The sequence below is a fragment of the Leptinotarsa decemlineata genome, unplaced genomic scaffold, assembly GCF_025532065.1.
Source record: "Leptinotarsa decemlineata unplaced genomic scaffold, Ldec_3_MD MMD2_tig00004307_RagTag_RagTag, whole genome shotgun sequence".
Lineage (NCBI taxonomy): Eukaryota > Metazoa > Arthropoda > Insecta > Coleoptera > Chrysomelidae > Leptinotarsa > Leptinotarsa decemlineata.
The window spans coordinates 7,232,646-7,244,291 of record NW_027412606.1 but is presented as its reverse complement, the minus strand read 5'-3'; the positions used below and the strand labels follow the sequence as shown (position 1 = coordinate 7,244,291).

At 38.9% G+C, this 11,646-nt stretch overlaps 1 long non-coding RNA gene across 1 annotated transcript; it reads right to left on the bottom strand.

The window, feature by feature from the left end:
• Nucleotides 1-3,009: 3,009 nt before the first annotated feature.
• LOC141483888 (uncharacterized) lies at nt 3,010-10,042 on the bottom strand. Its single transcript, XR_012466355.1, has 2 exons — nt 9,903-10,042; nt 3,010-3,316 (listed from the first exon to the last, which is right to left on the bottom strand). It is a non-coding gene; the product is annotated as an uncharacterized lncRNA (long non-coding RNA).
• Between the last annotated feature and the right edge of the window lie 1,604 nt (nt 10,043-11,646).

Sequence of the window (11,646 nt, the reverse complement as noted above, 5' to 3'; positions counted from 1 at the left end):
AAACTTTCAGGAAGCTTTATTGAATTTTCAGCTCAATGTATCTCCGAGCTTTATTGAATTTTCAGCTCGGAGATACATTGAGCTGAAAATTCAATGAAGCTTCCGGAAAGACCCAGGACAGAGATATCAACCTGCCTAGGAACCTATGCGACTGTATTCCAAGCGGAAATTTACGCTATTGAATTGTGTGCGGAGATATTGAAAAATTCCAACCTCATAGACAGTCAAGCGGCGTAGGAAGATCTTGGCTCCTACCGAGCAACGTCTAAATTGGTAGCAAATTGCCAATAACGACTCTACTCGATAGGAAGACTCAACAGATCGGTCTGGATTCTTGGCCATACTGACCCGGAAGGTAATGAGGCTGCTGCTTCCCTTTCAAAAGAAGGTACTGCAAGCAGCTTCATCGGACCAGAACCTGTCATTGGCATCGCTTTAGGCTTGCAAAACAAAGGTTGAACACCTGGATGGCAAGAAGATTTATGACTTCTGGCAGAACCTTCCAGGATTGGCTCACTCGAAGCTTGATACCAAACAATTGTTGAACTACAGTAGATCCCCACTTATAGGTCACTGTCATTTGAATCATCATATGCAGAGACTCGGGAAGACAGTGTGTGTCGCCTCTGTTTGGAAAATGATGAAACAGCAGAGCACATACTTTGTGTCTGCCCGACTAGGTACCGAATCAGGTTTTTAGAGTTCGACAGGGCCGTACTCTCACCATCTGATATGAATGACAACTCACCATACAAACTGATCGGCCCCGTTAAGAAGCTGGGTTTATTTGGTCGAGTGTGAATAGGTGTGAGCCACAATAAACCCTCACGGGTTGCGGTGGAGTATCGAATAGACCCACTCATTTTGGACCTAACCTAACCTAACCTAACCTGGATCAAAGTTAGTAGTGGAAGAGACAATGGAATCATATCAGGTAGAAGCCTTGAGGACAGTATATTTACAGAAAAAATACAGAGATGCCTCGATATATTATTTCATGCAGTCAAAGTATCAGGGAGTTGTTGGTATTCTGTACGAGAATAAAAAATATCAATTCGGGTTTTGTCATTGTACAGTAATGTTGGAACCATGGAATTGTTTTACCATTTATTGATTATGGGAGGACTCAAATCTAAAATTCAACCATTGGTAGGGAAATTGTGTCGGTCATATACGAGGTTTCTCAAAATATTGATTTTGACAAGAGTAAAGTACCTTTAATTTTCACAATATCGAAAATTGTTATGGAAAAAATTTATCAGATTCGTAAATCACGTTCAAATTTCGTGATTGTAATTATTTATATTATTTCTCGATACTCATCTCTACATTAGCAACGAATTATTATACAAGTGATTAACATGTTGTAAGAAAACATTGAGAAACGGAAAGGTTATCTCACATCAATTACGACATATCATTTAAAATTTTGTACTAACTGAACTATTTTTGTCTAATTGAGTGTCACCATATTTTGCTTTCATAAAACGAGTCTCTTCATCTGCTTCTCCCTTGAAAAATGCATGTGAATGTGTTATTCTTTACAATCATTTCAGAATTGGAACTGTCAGTAATTTTTGGATGTATATCAACATGAAACAATTTACTGAATCTCTCCATTATAAAATAAACTCGATTTGATTTAGCTTTTGGTTTATACATATGTTATCATTTCTTCTTCATCAGTTTCAGATTTCAGGTGCAGGGACATCTTGTAATAATCTCTGGTTGATGTATGAAGATATTCCCTCCATTTTTTCCAGTCTTGTTAGTTCATTCATAATGAACTCAAACATGGAAAGTTTCAACATTATTTCATATCAATAAATAAAGTCGAAATTTTGAGTTTGAAGTCGTAATTAGATATATATAATTACTCTATTTCACAAATCGCCAAGCTTTCGTCTCTGAATAGAGAGTTCGTCAGGATAAAATAAAATACAATGGAAAAAAAAATTAAAAAATGGACAATACTTACAAGTAATCTGAGTTTCACAATTGAAAATTGAATATTGATGAAAAAATTTCAGACATGGAAAATCTGAGTACAATTTACAATTATTTACTAGACATAGATGATTCTCGGTAATATTCTCAATTTGAAATAATCACACGTTGTATAAAATTCATCCAATGAGCATTTATAAAATAGTAATCTTTTCAATGATAATGTCACTCTTGTCATAACAGTAAGCTTTGAATTTAACATTACTAAAATCAGATATCTGAAAATTATGACATTATTAACATCAATGCGCCAATTTTGTGAAATTTTTTCATCAATAGGCTCAACTTACTGTTAGTGAGGATGGCCGTGTCGAAAAGAATGTTAAATTGAAACAGTTGAAACATGCCAATAAAATAAAACAAGTCATTACATTGAAAAGGTTTGACTCCTCACTGATATAAGAAAGATTATTCAAATTTACATAATAAAATCGTTATCTGGTTTGAAATCATAAATTACTGGCAAAAGTCATGTGGCTGCAGACCACAGAGATAGATAATAAAACAGTTGACACTGACAGCTGTGATTCAGTTTGGAAAATGTTTGTTTGTATGTCTGTGTTGAACTATGGAACAAAAGAAAACAATTATGGTGCAAGTGTGATTAGAGTCATCTGCTGTTTTGTGAGATTATCAATGATGAGGCCAATAGCCTCACACGTGTCCGCGGTTTGCTAATATTTTTCTTGAGTGCTGTTCCGACTAATCAAATTTCAAACAATTTGTGGACACAACACTCCAAAGAGGGGGGCAAACCGCGGATACGTGTTTCTGGCTATTGGCCTCATCAGCGCGGTGCAGCCAAGTGTAAAGATGGGCAACACTTGTTTGCCGAAATCAGGAAACAACACAAACGCACGGAGTCAACAACAGGAGCCAACCGCACATTTGTGGTTCCAGTTAGAAGACCTAGAATTCCCAGGCTACATCTAACATGACCACGGAGGCAGCTATAGCTACCTGCGTGACATCCGAATTATATTTCTCGTTCACACAAAAGGGTTTTTAAAAACTTTTTATTTGAACAGAGTAACAACTAATAACTATGAAATATAAGTACTGGCTATTACAAATCAATTGAACCTATTTATACATAAATTATTGCCGACTTTGCAGATATCAGCAAAATAATTGATGTCGTCTTCGGGTCATCGAACAATATCCTGCTGATGTAAGAGGTTATCGAACTGTAACTTCTCCATCCCCTGGGGAAGTCTTGTAAGGGACGAACAAGACTGAAGATGATGCTTCGTGTTCGGGAACTGGTGGATCATCATTGGATGGTTCTTTCTTCGTTTGCCTTTTCAATCTGTAAATTACGTAAAGAATGAAGATGGTGATTGAAATGTAAATGGGAGTCATCCAGAAATGGCTATTATTAGATTGTCTGGTTTCTTCTGGGATGAGTTGTAACCTCTCTTCTTCTAGGGTCAGATGTTGTAGTTTATCCAGGGGAATCTTATCTAATTTCAATGGTTTGAATTTCAGCGAGGAATTGATGTGAGCTGTCTTGATATTTGGTAAAGTGAGGGGTTCGTCTAATATGACACTTTTGGAGTTTATGAAGGCTTCGTTGTTGGTTTTGAATTCACAACCTGGTGGAAGTTCCTTCCAGAACCATAACTTTCGTACTGGAACAATGTGTAGATATCTTCGTGGCCTGTGGAAATATTCCTATGTAATGGGCTTCTGACATTTCCAGAATCAGTGTTGCATTCATCGAAACTGGAACGTGTTCACATTTTGCTTCTTCATCTGTTATTTCCAACATCTGGGTAACACAGTCAGGGGATCTGCCAGTATCTTGGAGGAAATTTTCTTCGCAAAGGTAATCCAGGCCAATTCGTTCACAAGGTGAATTTAGGTATTGGTAGAGGTAGGGACTGACTGTTAGGTAAGGAGTTGGTGGAATAATTATTGTCGAATTTTGTGTAGGAATGGGAAATAAGTGGAAGTAGGTGAATGTATCAGGGAATATTAAGGGAACATGAAGGATGAATACGATTTTATGATCCGTGTGGTAGGCGTCTATTTTGATGACGTCGTAGTATTTATGGATGTCGTCCTCCTGGTTATAGAGTAACTGGTTTTCTGAGTGGTAGGTGAGCAGTGTCCTTACGATCCAACTTAAATCTTCGCTTTTGAGGACGCTGTTATGGACTGTATTGATCCTTGCCAGGGATACTGCCATTTCTAAGTCATTTAGTGTTTGTAGAATAACTTGAAGTATCAGGTTGATTTGATCCAATACGTTTCTGGTTTCCAGATAGTGATTGAAGTCAAAAACGAGTCTATTGAGATCGGTTTCAATTCTCTTGACTTCTATTGAGATGGTATCTTGATTATGTGTTAATAGAGAGATGGTTTCATTGTAGCTCTCCATTATTCTTGTGTTTAAACTGATGTGTTGGTTCACATGACTTATTATGTTCCTTTGGTTGTTTTCTAGGGAAGCAATAGCATTCTCATATTTTCTTGCATCTTCTTGGTCCAAGTTTCCAGAAATTGCTTTGATCACACTTCCTAAGCCATCTATGAGTCCTCTTTTGGGTCTACTGAGAGGGTAAAGAGTCTGTAGCTTTTCCTTGGCAGTTTTCAGTTGGTACTTCAGTCCTTGATCGAAATTTTGCAAGTTGAAGAAATAAGGGTCACTTAGTCCGTTACGAATTGCTGTGGAGACGGCATCATATTGGGATTCTATAGCGAATATCTCTTCATGGATGGGTTGAAGATCATAGTAGTGGATGAAGTCGTGGGTACTAGTCTTGATCTTTGCTTGTCCCATCTTGAGGGGAAGTAGTCCTGGATTTGTCTTGAGGTTCCGGATTTCGATCTCCTGTCCTCTCGTCAGATGAAGACTGTAAAGGGACGAAGAATTTAGTAATCTTATTAGGCAAATGTCTTATATTTTTCTTATGGACGTTTGCATTTTCTGTCTCGACAGTTACTGTTTGGTCTTTTTGGATGGATTTTGGGAGGAAGGGTGGTAGCAGTTTGTTTCTTTTCGCTGTTTTTCTTGTGTACACCTTGGTGCAGGGTTTGTAGGTAATAGGAGTTTCTCTTTTCTTGTTTCTCTTCTCTATGATATTTGTTTTCTGTTTCTGTAAATCTTCGTTGATTTTCCTATATATTTCTTTCGTTTTTTCCCTGTGTTGTTGGACGTAGTTGTTAATCAAGGCTCGTCTTATGTCGATATCGAATGGGTCTTGACTATTGAGATGTCCGTTCAGAATATCCATAGGTTTCTGTCTTGTTGCTGAATGGATAGAGTTGTTGTATCCTAAGATGGCATAGAGCATCTGTTCTTTGATGTCTCTTTTCTTATGCGTATCTCTCAATATTCTCAGGTGCTCGATCAATGTGGAATGGAATCTTTCCACTATCCCGTTTGACTGAGGGTTTTCTGGAGTGGTATAGTGAATATTGACTTTATGTGTATCAACAAATTCTTGGATCAGTCCATTTTTGAATTCCGTTCCATTATCAGTGACGATCATATGTGGTATTCCATGATGGTTGATGAATACTAAGAGAGCATTGAGAGTGTTGAGAGCATTACATCCCTCTATTGGATACGCCTGGCCATATTTTGAAAATGCATCCACAATCGTCAGGAATTTTTGTCCAGCAGCCTGAAAGGTATCCATGTGAATTATTTCAAGAGGCTTCGTTGGGGTAGGTGTCAGCATGAACTTTGGCTTCTCTGGTCTTCGATCATACTTGTTGATTTGACAAGTTTCGCATAAGTTGATTGCTTCTTCGATATCCTTTTTTATATTGGGCCAATAATACAATCTTTTGATCCGAGTTTCCGTTTCAGTGATTCCTCTATGGTTTGTTTTTCCTTCATGATGCTGCTTGATTATTTCTTTTTGTCTAGCTGAGCAACTGACATCTTCCAAAAGGCGGTTGCATTTTATGAGATCGAAAGAGGAATTCCTGAATATCTCTCTCAAGATTCTGCACATTCTGGGGTAGAGTTCTTCATCTTCGAACATCAAAGCGTATTTCTTTCCCGGGCTGATATATTCTTTGAAAAAGTTAAAAACATTTTCGTCCATATTGTCGTTTCCCAACTGAGCATGGTATCTTCTTTTATTCGGGAATATTTCTTCTATCACCGTTCTTGCTGGGTTATAGCTTACTTGTTTGAAGATGACTTGGTTATTGAAGACATTGAGAGGTTTCTCTGATATTGGTATTTCTAATATTGGACTTTCTCTGGCTGTATGGTTGGTGATGCCACTAGTATCTTCGTCTGGGGTAATTTCCGGGTTCAGGTTCACGCATTCCTTGTCTCCTTCGGTTGGGGGTTCATTCTGAATTTCTTGTTCTTGCGGTATGGGGTCCTTATCTTCAGGAAAATGGTGATGAAAGCAATCTTTAAACAGATCGTTGATGATGTCATCTGCAGACTCAGGAACTTCTGATGGAGGATGGTTGAATAGAGATGCCTTGTCGTCGTCGTAGTTTGCTTCATGGAGCTCCTTTGTATGTATCTCTATTCTGGAGAGCGCATCGGCGTTGGTATTGCTTGTGCCTTTTTTGTAGACCACTTCGTAGTCATACTCTTCTAGCTTCAGGCGCCATCGGACCAGTTTTGAGTTTGGATCCTTCAAGGAGAAGAGCCACTGGAGGGGACGGTGATCTGACAGAATTTTGAATTTTCTGCCGAAAAGATACGGTCGGAAATATTTGGTGGCCCAAACTATTGCTAGCATTTCCTTTTCGATGGTAGAGTACTTCATTTCAGTTTCGTTCAGGGTCCTGGATGCATAAGCTATTGGCTTGTCTTTTCCTATGGGTCCTTGGGACAGAACGGCTCCTATGGCGAAATTGCTGGCATCTGTGGTCAGATTAAAGGGCTTTGTGAAGTCCGGATACTGTAGTAGTGGTTCATTGGTAAGCAGGTTTTTACAAGTTTGAACACATTTTAGGAATTCTGGCGTATGCTCTATATGGGCATCTTTCTTGAGACAGGAGGTTAACGGTTTGGTAGTCTTGGCGAAGTCCTTGATGAACTTCCTGTAGTACCCTAGGAGTCCTAGGAATCCTCTGATCTCTTTGACAGTTCGAGGTACAGGATAGTCCATGATTGCTTTGACTTTTGCTGGGTTTGGTTTTATCCCATTTGGAGTGACGATGTGTCCTAGAAAGCTGACTTCTTTTTTCAGGAATTCGCACTTGTCTACTTGTATTTTGAAACCAGTTTCTCGTAAACGTTGGAAAACTTTTGTGAGGTTGACCATATGCTCCTGCAGAGATGTAGAGAAGATGATTATGTCATCCATATAAACCAAGCAGATAGTCCCTTGTAGACCCTTTAGGACATTGTCCATAACCCTTTGAAAGGTCGCTGGAGCATTTTTCAGTCCAAACGGCATACGCAGGTACTCATAGTGTCCGTTTTCGACGTTGAATGCGGTCTTAGGGATGTCCTCCTCTGCCATCTCTATTTGGTGAAATCCGCTTGCCAAATCCAGGGTAGTGAAATATTGACACCTTCCCAGTTTGTCGAGGATGTCAGAAATGTTCGGAATAGGGTAGCGGTCGTCGATTGTCTTCTCGTTGACTTTGCGGAAATCCACAACGATACGCCATTTTGCTTTTCCAGAGGCGTCCAGTTTTTTTGGAACAACCCAAATTGGTGAGGACCAGGGAGATTGGCTAGGTCTGATGATTCCTTGGTCCAATAACGAAGTTATTTGCTTCTTGACTTCTTCCTTGTGTACATACGGATATCGGTATGATTTTGTGTAGACTGGGATTTCGTCTCTGGTTTTTATATGGTGTTTGACCTGATTGGTGAATGTGAGTGAGGAATCTGGATGGTGAAAAATATCAGCATATCTTCTGCATAATTTTCTGATATGCATCTCCTCTTCTGGATTCAGGTGGTCTGTTCTGATTAGATCATCCATGTTGTTGATTGGGTCTCTGTTTCCTGATGGGATTATGTCAGCAGAATAGATATGATGCTCTTGAAGATTTATTGGGCTGCTGCATACTGGTTCGGCTAGAACGATTTGGAGTTTATCTGGACTGAAGTTGACAATTTCCGTCCAGGCTAGATGATCACGGGCATCAGTGAGAGCTTCACGAATGTAAGCGCCTTGCAGTTTCTGTCTTGGTATCATGATAGTTCCATTCTTCTCCTTCACCGGTAGTCGTACTTGGGTCACGCTGTCTGGCTCCAATTGAATAGAGTAGAACTGGGTCTTATTGGTTTCGTAGTACTGGATTGGGAGAGAGGAGTATTCGGTTAAAAGGGAGGATTCAGGAAAATTCAGTTCAGCTTTGAGAAATTTCAGGTTGTCGAGTCCAATGAGGCCATCAAAAGTTTTGTGGAATTTGAAGAGGTAGAATTTCAGAATGCCGTTTGAGTTAAACTCAGGAAATATGGGAATTTCTGCACTGTAATCTTGAGAATAGTTTTGGAAAATGGAAGTGACGACGAAGGGATCTTTTTTGATGCAATCCTTGTAATATTGGAAAGCTAATTCAGGATTGAGAAAGGATTTTGTTGATCCGGTGTCAATGAGGAGTTTGAGGGGAGGATTTGCAATGGTTATATAAGGAAGTTCTCTCTTATCGTCGAATGTATGCAGTTCCACTATGTTTCTTGGTTTTGTCCTGGATCCAATGGAAAATTTACATCTGGTTCCTGTTGGTCTTCTTGAACCTGGAATTCTTCAGTCGGTTCTTGATTGGGATAAGAGCAGGTTTCTTCAATGTAATAGGGGTTTGCTTCGTATCCAAAGTCTTCGTCATGTTGCTCAATGTTGAACATGGGAGCTGGATTGAAATTTGGTCTTGCCTGAGGTTGGGTTCTCATGCTCCTCGTTGGTGCTCCATAAGTATTTCTGGTACTGATGCTCATTGGTGTTGGTTCTTGTCCGTTCTGCCTGTTTGGTTGATTCTGTCCAAAACGTTGTGGTTGGACTGAAGGCCACATCTGTTTCTGTTGAGTATTTGGTTGCCAATGTGGTCTGAAGGTCGGTTGTTGAAATTGTGGTTGGAGTCCCATTGCCTGATGAGGTTGTTGTTGTCCGGGTCGTTGAAAGTGTTGCATGGGTTGGTACATCCGCTGTGGTATTGATTATTGGGCATATTGGTGATTTGCAGTTTTTTGCTGGGTCTGGACAGGTTTCTTGGGGACTTGTGAGGGTCCAAACGTCCTTTGTAGATAACGGATATTGTTTTCTTCTTGGATGTACTGCATTGCTGTTGCCAAGTCTATTGGTTTCATTGCTCTTATGGTGGATCCCATGGGCTCTCGTAGTCCGGCTAGGAATGTTGTTAAAGCTTGTTGTTGGAAAAAGCTTTTCTTGCTGATCTTAATCGTATCATCGGCGGTGTGTAATTCGATATAGTTTGATATTGTGTTTAAAAGTCCCATGACTTTTTCGTAGAAACGTTGTGGTGTTTCGTTCTGGTCTTGTCGCAGGTTTACCAAATCTCTTGTTAAGGAATTTTCATTCCGTTGGTCGGCGAAGTTTTGGATTAGAGTTCCTTTGATGCTGTTCCAGTCACTACATCCATAAACTGAGATGACGTCTTTGGCTCTGCCTCGTAGCTTGTTGAGTAGTCCTTGTATCAATATATGGTTCTGAAAACAGCCGGGGTCTTCAGCATTCCAATATTCGTTCAGAATCATTGTTGATACGTTGATGAACTGGTATAATTCATTTGGGCTTCCATCGTATTCGGGTACAATCCAAAAATTCTTCAGGTCGAATTGTTTTGCCATGTTGATGGGATTTAGAGGTTGGTCAATTGTTTGAGGAATAATGGATGGGCGAGAATTGATACTTGAAGGTGAATTTGGTAAAACTAAGGTAGGGGGACGTAAAATAGTATTTGCAATTGATGAAGTTGAGTTCATTTATGCTTACAGGATGACGATGATGGCTCGTTGCATATTCTGTCACCAAAAACTTATTTCTATGTAGATATTCCTTGACGGACGATAGTGAAGAGGTATTCTTGTCTACGGCCGGAATTCTTCCTGGAGTACTTGCTTCTCGGTGGAACTTGGTTCGGGAGAATAGTGGATAAACGTTTGAGAACGACGAGGATCTTCTAAGGACTCTTCCACTATCCTAGCGACTGCGCCAATTATATTTCTCGTTCACACAAAAGGGTTTTTAAAAACTTTTTATTTGAACAGAGTAACAACTAATAACTATGAAATATAAGTACTGGCTATTACAAATCAATTGAACCTATTTATACATAAATTATTGCCGACTTTGCAGATATCAGCAAAATAATTGATGTCGTCTTCGGGTCATCGAACAATATCCTGCTGATGTAAGAGGTTATCGAACTGTAACTTCCGGGTCCAGGATATAAATACAAATATAAATTTCATCGAGTGTGCATGATATAAATCAAATTTTAAACAATTTGTGGACACAACACTCCAAACAGGGGGGCAAACCGCGGACACGTGTTTCTGGCTATTTGATTTATATATATATATATATATATATATATATATATATATATATATATATATATATATATATAAGAAAAAATGAGAAAAACCAAGAAAGTACTTGATAAAAATAGCTGCGTAAACGCAAGCGAAACATAAGTGGAACCACCTATTGGTGTGACACCCAAGTCAACTTGCCAAGTTTTTATGTCAGTGTTGGTGGTTTGACCAATCAACCGAAAACTGCGGTAGCAGAAATTTGGGAAGCTAACCTGAAATGCCATCGGAAAACGAATCCACATGTTTCTAGAGATGATATGAAATCTAGAAAGGTTAATGCAGTCAAGCTGCTGGAAAATAATTCCATGAAAATCAAAAAATGAATAGATAAGTACTTTTTGATCAACTTGGCAAGTTGACTTGGGTGTCACACCAATAGGTGGTTCCACTTATGTTTCGCTTGCGTTTACGCAGCTATTTTTATCAAGTACTTTCTTGGTTTTTCTCATTTTGTTTTCGATCGAGGACCACCTGCCCGGTACTGACGATGCCCAATAGGCTGAAACAGCTGTCTACCGGTGGCTCTTAAATTGAAATCAATATGGGGATGATCAAAAAGTACTTATCTATTCATTTTTTGATTTTCATGGAATTATTTTCCAGCAGCTTGACTGCATTAACCTTTCTAGATTTCATATATATATAAAGTGGATAATCTTAGCGACTGGAGAAATGTACAGCAAAATGGATTAACAGGGTCTCTCAGTCAAAAAAAAATCAAAACTTTGCTCTCCTTTGCCAAGCTTTCGCTTCTAATGGAAAGCTTCTTCAGGGCAGTAAAAATGGGTTAAAAACAATAAATTGAACATATAAACTGACGGAGAAGGTTAAACATGCATAAGATTATTTTTGATGATGGGGTTCTTCAAAGAGATCGATCACAACTACGGTTTCCAGATCAGCAGGAACGGAGTAATACAAACAAGAAACTAGCATCTTATCGAAACAGAAGAATTTTCCTCCTTCAATGCAAAGAAAACAATGTGGTTCCTTCACATATAGAACATAATACTAAAAATGTATTTTTTTTTCAATTCTATAAATGGGAAACATTCTTATGACATTCATAATTTCAATGACAACTTGAAGAGAAAAATTTTGAATCTTGTAGTCAAAATCACACATAATAATTTGAACAA